Here is a 12806-nt window from a genome sequence, read left to right as displayed (position 1 = left end):
ATTAGGGACATCCTTAAAGTATAAGGCAAACTTCCAGGGCTCAGCCTGTTCATTTTATTTTTATTTCTTTTTTAATTTTTTACACATTTTTGCACACTTAAAAGTGACTCATAAAGAGTCATCCTCCACGATCCAGGAGAGGAAAAAAACCCTGTGGAGGAAACCTCTTGGAAACCATGGCTGAAGGATTGTCCTTCCCTTGGGCTTAGAGGGTCAATGGTAAACTGTAACCAATCAAAAGAAAATTAAATCGCTATTGTCATCACATATATGGTACCATGTACAAACAGATGTTAATCCCGAGGGTGACAACAAGTCCTACGTGTCCCTCCTTTGGTTGTGGGATCAGGATGCATAGCTACGGTGAGTGCTACATGTGTATATATATATATATATATATATATATATATATATATATATATATATATATATGTAGGTCCTGTCTCTGTGGCCCCCGGGGGCCCATTCAGTGTTGTGTCACTTTCCTGTGAGATGGCTTAGATACACGGGGATACCTGATTAGCAATGCAGCTCCCTGTTCTCATCTGTCCCATCACATTCGCGGCCGGGCCGTCTTCTACCGTCATCCATTCTAATCTTCCTATGTTCAAATATTTATTCAGGCATTTTATTTTCAGCCGAAACATTTCTTTTGTCTGTATACATATTGATCGGATTGATTTCATGTTTTGATGTTGCATGAAGGCGCGGCAGGTTGTCTGATGACGGAGCTGAAGGCTTTTGTTCCTGAAATAGATCGGGAGCGTTGGGCTGCGGCACGGAGGAGGTGAAGTGGCGGGAGGCCGGCCATGAGAAGGGAATTAACCAGCACAATCCCATGTCAGATGATCGGCCATTAGTGGGAATTTACCGCCGTCCCAGGTGGAGCCGCAAAGGAAGCGTATCGACCGCAATCCGCCAAACGGATACAATGTAACCGGATATAATGTCACTTATAATGGGGCTTCACTTCTTCATGGAGATTAGAGCGCAATCTCAGGAGACGGCTTCTCTATCCGAGGATAATAACATGGGGGGTTAATCACCTCTATCCTCTATATCCGCTTCTCTTCATATCAAATGGCGCCTCACAGCACAAGACCCCCTAAAATAGAGATCTAAAGGGGCCCGCTTACCCCCCATAATACAGATCTGAAGGCGCTCGCTGACCCCCCATAATACAGATCTGAGGAGGCGCTCGCTGACCCCCCATAATACAGATCTGAAGGTACTCGCTGACCCCCCCATAATACAGATCTAAAGATGCTCTCTGACCCCCATAATACAGATCTGAAGGGGATCACCGACCCCCTATAATATACATCCGAAGGCACTCGCTGACCCCCCATAATACAGATCTGAAGGCGCTCGCTGACCACCCCCCCATAATACAGATCTGAAGGTGCTCGCTGACCCCCCCCCCATAATACAGATCTGTAGGCGATCGCTGACCCCCATAATACAGATCTGAAGGTGCTCGCTGACCCCCCATAATACAGATCTGAGGAGGCGATCGCTGACCCCCATAATACAGATCTGAAGGCGCTCGCTGAGCCCCCATAATACAGATCTGAGGGTGCTCGCTGAGCCCCCATAATACAGATCTGAAGGTGCTCGCTGACCCCCCATAATACAGATCTGAGGAGGCACTCGCTGACCCCCATAATACAGATCTGAAGGTGCTCGCTGACCCCCCATAACACAGATCTGAAGGTGCTCGCTGACCCCCATAACACAGATCTGAAGGTGCTCGCTGAGCCCCCATAATACAGATCTGAAGGTGCTCGCTGACCCCCATAATACAGATCTGTAGGTGCTCGCTGACCCCCCCATAATACAGATCTGATGGTGCTCGCTGACCCCCCATAATACAGATCTGAAGGTGCTCGCTGACCCCCATAATACAGATCTGTAGGTGCTCGCTGACCCCCCCCATAATACAGATCTGATGGTGCTCGCTGACCCCCCATAATACAGATCTGAAGGTGATCGCTGACCCCCATAATACAGATCTGAAGGCGCTCGCTGACCCCTCATAATACAGATCTGAAGGTGCTCGCTGACCCCCCATAATACAGATCTGTAGGCGATCGCTGACCCCCCATAATACAGATCTTAAGGCGCTCGCTGACCCCCCATAATACAGATCTGAGGAGGCGCTCGCTGACCCCCCATAATACAGATCTGAAGGCGATCGCTGACCCCCCATAATACAGATCTGTAGGTGCTCGCTGACCCCCCATAATACAGATCCGATGGTGCTCGCTGACCCTCATAATACAGATCCAAAGGCGCTCGCTGACCCCCCATAATACAGATCTGAAGGCGCTCGCTGACCCCCCATAATACAGATCTGAGGAGGCGCTCGCTGACCCCCCATAATACAGATCTGAGGAGGTGCTCGCTGACCCCCATAATACACATCTGAAGGTGCTCGCTGACCCCCATAATACAGATCTGAAGGCGCTCGCTAACCCCCATAATACAGATCTGTAGGTGATCGCTGACCCCCCATAATACAGATCTGAAGGCGATCGCTGACCCCCATAATACAGATCTGATGGTGCTCGCTGACCCCCCATAATACAGATCCAAAGGCGCTCGCTGACCCCCATAATACAGATCTGATGGCGCTCGCTGACCCCCATAATACAGATCTGAAGGCGATCGCTGACCCCCATAATACAGATCTGTAGGTGATGGCTGACCCCCATAATACAGATCCAAAGGCGCTCGCTGACCCCCATAATACAGATCTGTAGGTGATGGCTGACCCCCCATAATACAGATCTGATGGCGATCGCTGACCCCCCATAATACAGATCCAAAGGCGCTCGCTGACCCCCATAATACAGATCTGTAGGTGATCGCTGACCCCCCATAATACAGATCTGAAGGCGCTCGCTGACCCCCATAATACAGATCTGTAGGTGATGGCTGACCCTCATAATACAGATCTGAAGGCGCTCGCTAACCCCCATAATACAGATCTGATGGCGATCGCTGACCCCCATAATACAGATCTGATGGCGATCGCTGACCCCCCATAATACAGATCTGAAGACGCTCGCTGACCCCCATAATACAGATCTGAGGAGGCGATCGCTGACCCCCATAATACAGATCTGAAGGCGATCGCTGACCCCCCATAATACAGATCTGAAGGTGCTCGCTGACCCCCCATAATACAGATCTGAAGGTGCTCGCTGACCCCCATAATACAGATCTGATGGCGATCGCTGACCCCCATAATACAGATCTGTAGGTGATGGCTGACCCCCATAATACAGATCTGAAGGCGCTCGGTGACCCCCATAAAACAGATACGATGACCCCAATGTCTTCCATTCATGGGGGTCATAGGGGCCCATCTTGTTATTCTGAAGTCTTGTTGAGGCCTCGTACACAAATGTGATCTCAGCCCAAAGGGGCCACAACCCGGGAGGGGCCCATCACCTGAAGGAGCCTGGAAACCTTGGGGGAGATTAATCAAACATGGTGTAAAGTGAGACTGGCTCAGTCGCCTCCGGCAACCAATCAGATTCCACCTTTCAATTTCCAAAGAGTCTGTGAGGAATGAAAGGTGGAATCTGATTGGTTGCCGGGGGTGACTGAGCCTGGAGCGACCCCACTGCACCCAGCCACACCTGGCACAATGACTGGTATATATGTCAAAAGGACGCTGGCTGACCTCAGGGAGATCAACCAAAACACTGCAGAGACACCATCACGTGTCTCGACGTCAGGGAACTAGCCAGACCGTCCTCCGGGAAGGAACAACCAAGCTAAAGGCGTTCTCCAGTCAAGGAAACCACCTCAGCAAGGTATCTATCCGAAACAGCTGTCTGTGGATGGGTACCTTGCTGAGGTGGTTTCCTTGACTGGAGAACGCCTTTAGCTTGGTTGTAGTTATATTCCTGTATATAGGAGCAGTATTATAGTAGTATATTCCTATATATAGGAGCAGTATTGCAGTATTATAGTAGTTATATCTCTGTATATAGGAGCAGTATTATAGTAGTTATATTCCTGTATATAGGAGCAGTATTATAGCAGTTATATCCCTGTATATAGGAGCAGTATTATAGTAGTATATCCCTGTATATAGGGGCAGTATTATAGTAGTATATTCCTGTATATAGGAGCAGTATTATAGTAGTTATATTCCTGTATATAGGGGCAGTATTATAGTAGTATATTCCTATATATAGGAGCAGTATTATAGTAGTTATATTCCTGTATATAGGGGGCAGTATTATAGTAGTTATATTCCTGTATATAGGGAACAGTATTATAGTAGTATATCTCTGTATATAGGAGCAGTATTATAGTAGTTATATCCCTGTATATAGGGGACAGTATTATAGTAGTATATTCCTGTATATAGGAGCAGTATTATAGTAGTTATATCCCTGTATATAGGAGCAGTATTATAGTAGTTATATTCCTGTATATAGGAGCAGTATTATAGTAGTATATCTCTGTATATAGGAGCAGTATTATAGTAGTTATATTCCTGTATATAGGAGCAGTATTATAATAGTTATATTCCTGTATATAGGGAGCAGTATTATAGTAGTTATATCCCTGTATATAGGAGCAGTATTATAGTAGTATATTCCTGTATATAGGAGCAGTATTATAGTAGTATATTCCTGTATATAGGAGCAGTATTATAGTAGTTATATCCCTGTATATAGGAGCAGCATTATAGTAGTTATATTCCTGTATATAGGGAGCAGTATTATAGTAGTATATTCCTGTATACAGGGGGCAGTATTATAGTAGTTATATTCCTGTATATAGGAGCAGTATTATAGTAGTTATATTCCTGTATATAGGGAGCAGTATTATAGTAGTTATATCCCTGTATATAGGAGCAGTATTATAGTAGTATATTCCTGTATATAGGAGCAGTATTATAGTAGTATATTCCTGTACATAGGAGCAGTATTATAGTAGTATATCCCTGTATATAGGAGCAGTATTATAGTAGTATATCCCTGTATATAGGAGCAGTATTATAGTAGTTATATTCCTGTATATAGGAGCAGTATTATAGTAGTTATATTCCTGTATATAGGAGCAGTATTATAGTAGTTATATCCCTGTATATAGGAGTAGTATTATAGTAGTATATCCCTGCATATAGGAGCAGTATTATAGTAGTTATATCCCTGTATATAGGAGCAGTATTATAGTAGTTATATTCCTGTATATAGGAGCAGTATTATAGTAGTATATTCCTGTATATAGGAGCAGTATTATAGTAGTTGTATCTCGTGTTCCTTTTTTCTATGTATAGAATAGAGAATCACAGTGAGCACAATGTAATGCTGATATGAAGAAGCTATGTGACCTTTCTCCATCCTGATTCGTATGTTGATCACAGTTTACTCTTTTATTAGGGGATCTGGACGCTTTCTCAGCCATATTCATTTATAGCAGTTGTGACTTTAATTGCGTTTTAAGGTCTGAACCTTTGTTGTTAAAGGGCCAGGAGCGTTATTTTGCCGCGCTCCGTCTGTTGTGCGATGTGTAAACAGTACAGGTGGCTCTGAACTCGATCTCACAGTTTTATTTTTTCTTATGAGCAGAAACCTGTGTAAAACGTGGCGGCGGTCTCGCCAGTAATGTGCTAAATAGCCATAAGACGTAATATACAGATCGCTAATTAGCAGAAAATAATTACAGAATGGTATGAACCCATCATAATGTTCTTTGCGAGGATCATTAGAAGCAGATACAACATTAGTGAGTTCTACCTGCGGCTCCATTTTCTCTGCTTTTAATTATGAAATGTTTAATATAAAGGAGACCCCCGGATATAATAGGGGCACAAAGGCTGCAGGAACTTGTCATCATCTAGTGGCCATCTCTTGTGGCCATAGAGAGTTGCTGGTTAAGCTTCGGTATTGGCTTCTGGATGGTTCCCGCAGACTGAAGCTTCATCCATTCGAGACTCGTCTTATCTGTTGAGATGTTTGCTCCTCTAAGAACATTTTAGAGCAGCACTGAGCAGTGTAAGCTGTGAATCCAGCAATACCTAGAACTTTTAGTAGCTTATAAGTCTCTTCAGCCACTGCCCTTCTTTTTCCTTTTCGTAGACTTCTATAGGCAGCTGTAATCTGATCCCTCAGTGAGATGATCTGTCCATATCTTTGCCTTTTGTCCTATAAATTGTATCAGCTCCTCCATCCCAGGAGAATCCAGATTTACCCCTTAGATGCTTTTATCCCTGTGTAGTTGGTCCGATTGTTTGAGATTGATCTAATTCCATTGGGCCAAAGCTTTGTGTTTTTCTTGTTTTTCCCCCGTTTTTTCAGTATTGCTCTGATAATGGCGGCAGCTGAAGAATTATATTATATTATATCGCAGGAAACACTGCAGTCAGTCAGGATAATGCTCATATCCACATCTCATAGACTTTACATTGTGTTGATAAATCTTTTCCTGCATTTAGAGAGGGAAATGACCTCTGTCCCTGCAAAGTGAAAGATTTCTGGTCTGAACAAGGTTCTTAGTACAGATTGTGGTGTCTCTAGGTCGGTTGTCACTTCACATTATCCTCTGTTAGGCTGCGGCCACGTCCAGACCCCCAGCAGCCGATCCCCTAATACTCATCACAGCCAAGACCCACATGACTAAACCAAGTAATGGCCTCTTTTATGGTGGGTACACTGTCTTATATAAGGGCCCCTCTTATGGTGGGTACACTGTCTTATATAAGGGCCCCTCTTATGGTGGGTACACTGTCTTATATAAGGGGTCCCTCTTATGGTGGGTACACTGTCTTATATGAGGGGCCCCGTTATGGTTGGTACACTGTCTTCTATGAGGGGTCCCGTTATGGTTGGTACACTGTCTTCTATGAGGGGCCCCGTTATGGTTGGTACACTGTCTTATATGAGGGGCCCCGTTATGGTGGGTACACTGTCTTATATGAGGGGCCCCGTTATGGTGGGTACATTGTCTTATATGAGGGGCCCCGTTATGGTTGGTACACTGTCTTATATAAGGGGCCCCTTTATGGTGGGTACACTGTCTTATATAAGGGGTCCCTCTTATGGTGGGTACACTGTCTTATATAAGGGGTCCCTCTTATGGTGGGTACACTGTCTTATATGAGGGGCCCCGTTATGGTGGGTACACTGTCTTATATAAGGGGCCCCGTTATGGTGGGTACACTGTCTTATATGAGGGGCCCCGTTATGGTTGGTACACTGTCTTATATAAGGGTCCTCTTTATGGTGGGTACACTGTCTTATATGAGGGGCCCCGTTATGGTTGGTACACTGTCTTATATGAGGGGCCCCGTTATGGTTGGTACATTGTCTTATATGAGGGGCCCCGTTATGGTTGGTACACTGTCTTATATGAGGGGCCCCTGTGTCTTTAGCTGTGGCCCCTAGTTCCATCTTCTATGGCTGCAGCCTCCCCTGTCGATCACCTCGGCTCACCCACCGGCTGTATAACACCAGTTCGGCAGACACCGCGCCATGTTCTGCAACAAAGCGAATCTAATCCTCTTTCTTCCCCAAGTTAAAGCTGAGTGGAAGTGACTGGAGCCTAAACTGCAGATTGTATTTTTAGCAGCTGTGGAGTTTTCCACCTGAACCCTGGAGGATCCGCCACCCTGTATTATGCCTGCCTGGCTGCCCTCTGCTCCGATGTGACCGGCAGTGTAATGGCGGCTAGGTGTGCGCCATGATCCCGGCTCTCCTGTCTGGACTATGAATAATTCACTTGTTGAGGTGTTCGGCAAAGTGCTCCAGTTTACTTGTCAAATCCACATAAATGCACAAATAGGAAGCGTTTAACTTTCCTTTACTACTTCTTGGGCCTCTACAATCTGCCAGGGAACGGCCACGGCCGTGTCAGCTTCCATCGTGTCAGATGGCGTCAGGAAAATCTGAGCAAACTAGAGGCCGTATGAAGAAGCCGATGTGAGGGGCCAAACAAAGAGACTACGCCAAGTGTAACCGGGGGCATAAGATGATGATAACCCCCACGTGTAAGATGGAAGTACCACAAACTCCTATCATATCAGTCTTCACCTGTGGGACACGATAGCCGGAGAAACATAGGCTGGAGAATAAGCCCCTATGGGCTTCACTAGGAAAGGTGGGCGACCAAGCGGTGACCATACTGCCTGGGGGCAAGGGCAGAATTATGTAGCACACTGCTGAACTCATGCAGTCCTTACAAAGAGGCACTAATGCTTGATGGTTTGTGGAATTGATGTACAGTACAGGTCACTATGCATCATGGGTCTCATGGATAGGCTCAGTCTTGTGGGTGGTGACCACCATTCTGCTGGGATGTCTCCAGGAAACATGGCAAAAGATTTGGGTATCTCCATCTCGACTGATCACTCGATCACCAGGTGGAGCTGGGTTTGTGTTTCCTCCATTTTCTCTTCACTTCCAATAAACATCCTGATAGGGGAAAGTTCCGATTGTGATCCTCATTGGGGAAAGTGATGATAATCTCTGAACTGTTCTGTTGACCGTGTATAAATAATTAAAGGGGTCGTTCAGCAAAAAAAAAAAATCTTTAAATCAACTGGTGACAGAAAATTCCAGAGATTTGTGATTTACTTCTGTTAATTTTTAATATAGGCCTAGCGGCATTAGTGTCAGCCATAGATGGGATGTGCAGCCGTTCCATTCTCTCCAGTTCGGGAAATCCCTATAGAAAATCTCTGCTGCTCTGGACAGTTCCTGACATGGACAGAGGTGGCAGCAGAGAGCACTGTGTCAGGAGAGAATACACCACTTCCTACAGGACATACAGTAGCTGATAAGTACTGGAAGACTGGAGATTTTTTAATAGAAATAAATTACAAATTTAGCACTTTCTGGCACCAGTGGATTTGAAAGAATTTTTTTTTTTGCTGAACTACTTTAATAATAATAATAATAATAATAATAATAATAATAATAATAATAATAATAATAATAATAATAATATTAAATCTGCCATAAATGTAAGCACGCCCTTATCGGGTGATATGTAAGCCCCGCCCATGCACAGCTCTGGTCACGCCCATGCAGTTCCTGGCTGTTTTCTATTGCTGCCATCTTTTCCATCTCTCTTCACCCTTGCTGCGCTCTCTCTCCTGAATCCTCGTCTGTCAGTCAGGACGGATTGTTTATTCCGTGGAGAATTATTACAGCAGGAATGGCTGGCGGTGCACATTTCCAAGCACTGCATTAGATAAATGTAATCAGACCGCATGTGCTATTTACTCTTATTGGACATATGATTACATATAAATTAATCTCGTTTCAATTTGTTTGAAGACTGTTCAGACTCCCGATGACATTAATGTATTATTGATCGATTAAATGCTAAAAGGAAATGTGAGAGCCTTCGCCTTGATCAGGGCCGGGCCTCACTCCTAAGCCGCCGCCGCCGCCCGCTCACATGTTGTGCTACGACACAGGCCTATTTATTATCTGGGCTGATCAATAGATCAATAGGCCATAGTTGGAAGCAGTTTTACGCTGTTTATGGTGTTTGGCGATTGCTCACCGGACTGAAACAGCATTTATCCAGATACAGTGAGAGCGCCCGGATACCGCCATCCGAAATCACTGGGAACAATGGTCCGCGTCGTAGAGAACAGGGTCAGTATACAGTAGACCTTGGACTTTTGAGGGGTAATGTATTTGGACAAGAAGAAGAAGCCTGTGTACAGATGTGTCCACCATTTCCTTTCCTTCAATTTAAAGTGAATCTCCAGCATTGGTCTCCTGCCTGTTCTGCAGATGAGGATACGCAGCTCACGCTGGGCCATATGGCTGCCCTGGCAATTGTCCAACAAAGAGGATTTACAGGGAAAGTCCAATACAATATATTGTTACACTAGAAAAACCCTAAAAAATTACAATTCACATCACAACCACTGGGTCACCTGACCTGTATAATGTACATCCCTACACATATCATCTCAACAACCTATATTATATACGACCCTACACAGATCATCTCAATAACCTATATAATATACAACCCTATACAGATTATATCAATAACCTATATAATATTCATCCCTACACAGATCATCTCAATAACCTATATAATATACATCCCTACACAGATTATATCAATAACCTATATTATATACGACCCTACACAGATCATCTCAATAACCTATATAATATACAACCCTATACAGATTATATCAATAACCTATATAATATTCATCCCTACACAGATCATCTCAATAACCTATATAATATACAACCCTACACAGATTATATCAATAACCTATAATATATACATCCCTACACAGATCATCTCAATAACCTATATAATATACAACCCTATACAGATTATATCAATAACCTATATAATATACAACCCTATACAGATTTTATCAATAACCTATATTATATACGACCCTACACAGATTATATCAATAACCTATATTATATACGACCCTACACAGATCACCTCAATAACCTATATAATATACGACCCTATACAGATTATATCTATAACCTATATAATATATACCCACAGAATGGTGGTGCACATGGTGGGTAAGTCCACAAACAGGCAGATATATAGAAGAGTCCGGCACTCACTAAATGAATTTTGCCTATTTATTTAAGGGCGGCATGCATGTGTATTACAGTCAGGACGCGTTCCAGCTAGGACAAGCTGATGAAGGCCATGCTTGGCCGAAACATGTCCTGACTGTAATACTTATGCATGCTGCACTTGAATAAATAAGCAGAATTAATTTGGTGAGTGCCGGGCTCTTCTATCTACCTATCCGTTATTATAAGACCTCCATGGACGGTGCACTCTGCAAAAAGCGTCAGCTCCACATTTATCTTTTTGAGAGTCATACCTATTAATGAGATTTATTTTCTCTGCTATTTGAATGCAATGGAAAGTGCTTTGTGCCTGCACCCCATGCTGGTTAGAGCGGAATGATTCATTCGTAGCCAGAGGGCTCTCTAAACAAGAGGTCACGGCCTCAGCAGAAATAACCAGTTTAATATACACAAGTGCTCCATGTTCTACTTACGTGCAGGGTTTTTTTATGTTATCAATGGCACAAACTAATACAAAGCCCGGCAGCTGACAGTCTGACAGCTAAATTTGTCATCGGAAATATACATTGGCTTCGCCTGGTCTGGACTTCGTAATCGGCTGCAAAATTCCAAGACCATTTAAAGAAGTGATCCTGTGGGAATGGTGGAGCGGCGTGCGGAGGGTTCACCCTGCTCCTGACCACAGCACAATCACATTCCCTCCGTCAGTCCTTGAAGTCCCTCTGACTATTCAGTGTCCCATGGACCAAGGTTGGGAAAGTGGCCACGGGGCGCGATCCAGCAAAGTGACGAGGAAATTTGTTTGTGAGTCTCTTCCGTCTTTGGTTTTAGTTCTTTTGCGCCGCTGACTGTGTGTATTCTATAACAATGGTGACGCCCATTCTGCGCTCATCGAGGATATCATGCCGCGTCTCCGATCTAACGTTGTCGCCTCCGGCTATTTACTAAGGAATCTGTGTTCTTGAGGAACATCTGTTTTGTTGGAGCTTGGTCAGTAAGAGCTAAGATGCCATCTGTTCCCCCATATAAATTAATAACTTGAATATTATTAGTTTAGGTTGGACATGAATCGAGCCCATCAGCAATATTCACAAACGTTTCTTACGACGCCTCTCTCCATCGTACAACTTCCGTCCATATATTCCATAATGAGTCCCATAAAGGCAGAATGCAGAATAACACACTGGGCTGCACAGCTGGTAATAACCGACTACCACACAATATGGGCTACATGTAGCAGAGCTGACTGTGCTACTGAACTGTGCAGATCCGCTTTGTTTGCACATCCCTATGTTAACATGTAGTCTCTTTTTACTATGCGCCACACATCCCGAGATGACAATACTGTGAGCAAAAGGAGTCAGTCTCCAAGTTCCAATGGACTCCTTAAAGGGATTATCTTAATAATGAAAGTTATCACCTATCCAAAGCATACGGGATAACCAGCTGATTGGTGGGGGATCAATCATGAGAATGGAGATCGCTGGTCCCTGAGAGAATGGAGTGGCGGCCCTCATACTAAGCTTTCTTGGTAAAACCCATAAAAACAGAATAGGAAGAAGCCCGAGCCTTTCATGGCCGACCAGAGATCTTCATTCTCATGATCAGTGAGGATCCCCGCACCCATCAGCTAGGTATCCTCTAGACGTGGGATGGTTGATGATGCTAAATGTTGGGATAACCCCCATAAGGAGTCAGTACACAAGATCCATTAAACCATTGGGCCATAGGTAGTGCCTGGGGTCAGGTCCCGTGCCACCTGTGTGATCCTATGAAGAAAACACGAAGGACTGGAAGGAAAGGTTCTCTATGATCCCTCCTGTGTGGCCCCTGAGAGTCGGTAACATTGCTTCTGTATAGTGTTAAGGTCCCTCTAACACCATCAATAACGGACAGTCAAACCATCGTTACCTCTTCTGTCCATCCACCAAAACACAGCAACGTTCGGTATGGCTGAGAATTCCTGTGTTCTCTATGGGGAGGGTTTTGAGACTCTTAATTTGAGGCTCCTCAGACTCTCTTGCTCTATAGGGAGGGGACAGACAGCTTTGACTCTGGCTTATTTCTCTGGGAACAAATAGGTCATGTGGTGATTTTCCATCAGGCCCAACCCCTTTTTCCTCCAATGTCTGTAAGTGGTGAGGGAGAGCCCTATGGACCTTATATGCTGGAGCCGCTGCCAGTGGGCCTGATTTCAATGGTTGTGGATTACAACTTGAATAAAGTCTTCTATTG

At 44.4% G+C, this 12806-nt stretch overlaps 1 protein-coding gene and 1 long non-coding RNA gene across 7 annotated transcripts in view; one reads left to right on the top strand and one right to left on the bottom strand.

Annotated features, from left to right (window-relative positions):
- DIAPH2 (diaphanous related formin 2) overlaps positions 1-12806 on the top strand; it is a 984664-nt gene that overhangs the window by 774393 nt on the left and 197465 nt on the right. The gene's annotated exons all lie outside the window — the stretch shown is intronic.
- Positions 1-12806, bottom strand: part of LOC138802435 (uncharacterized) — a 31385-nt gene that overhangs the window by 15056 nt on the left and 3523 nt on the right. The gene's annotated exons all lie outside the window — the stretch shown is intronic.

This window comes from Dendropsophus ebraccatus, chromosome 10 (assembly GCF_027789765.1).
Source record: "Dendropsophus ebraccatus isolate aDenEbr1 chromosome 10, aDenEbr1.pat, whole genome shotgun sequence".
In the NCBI taxonomy this organism is placed as follows: domain Eukaryota; kingdom Metazoa; phylum Chordata; class Amphibia; order Anura; family Hylidae; genus Dendropsophus; species Dendropsophus ebraccatus.
Note: the sequence above shows the minus strand (reverse complement) of the source record. Positions and strands in the feature narration are given on the sequence as shown.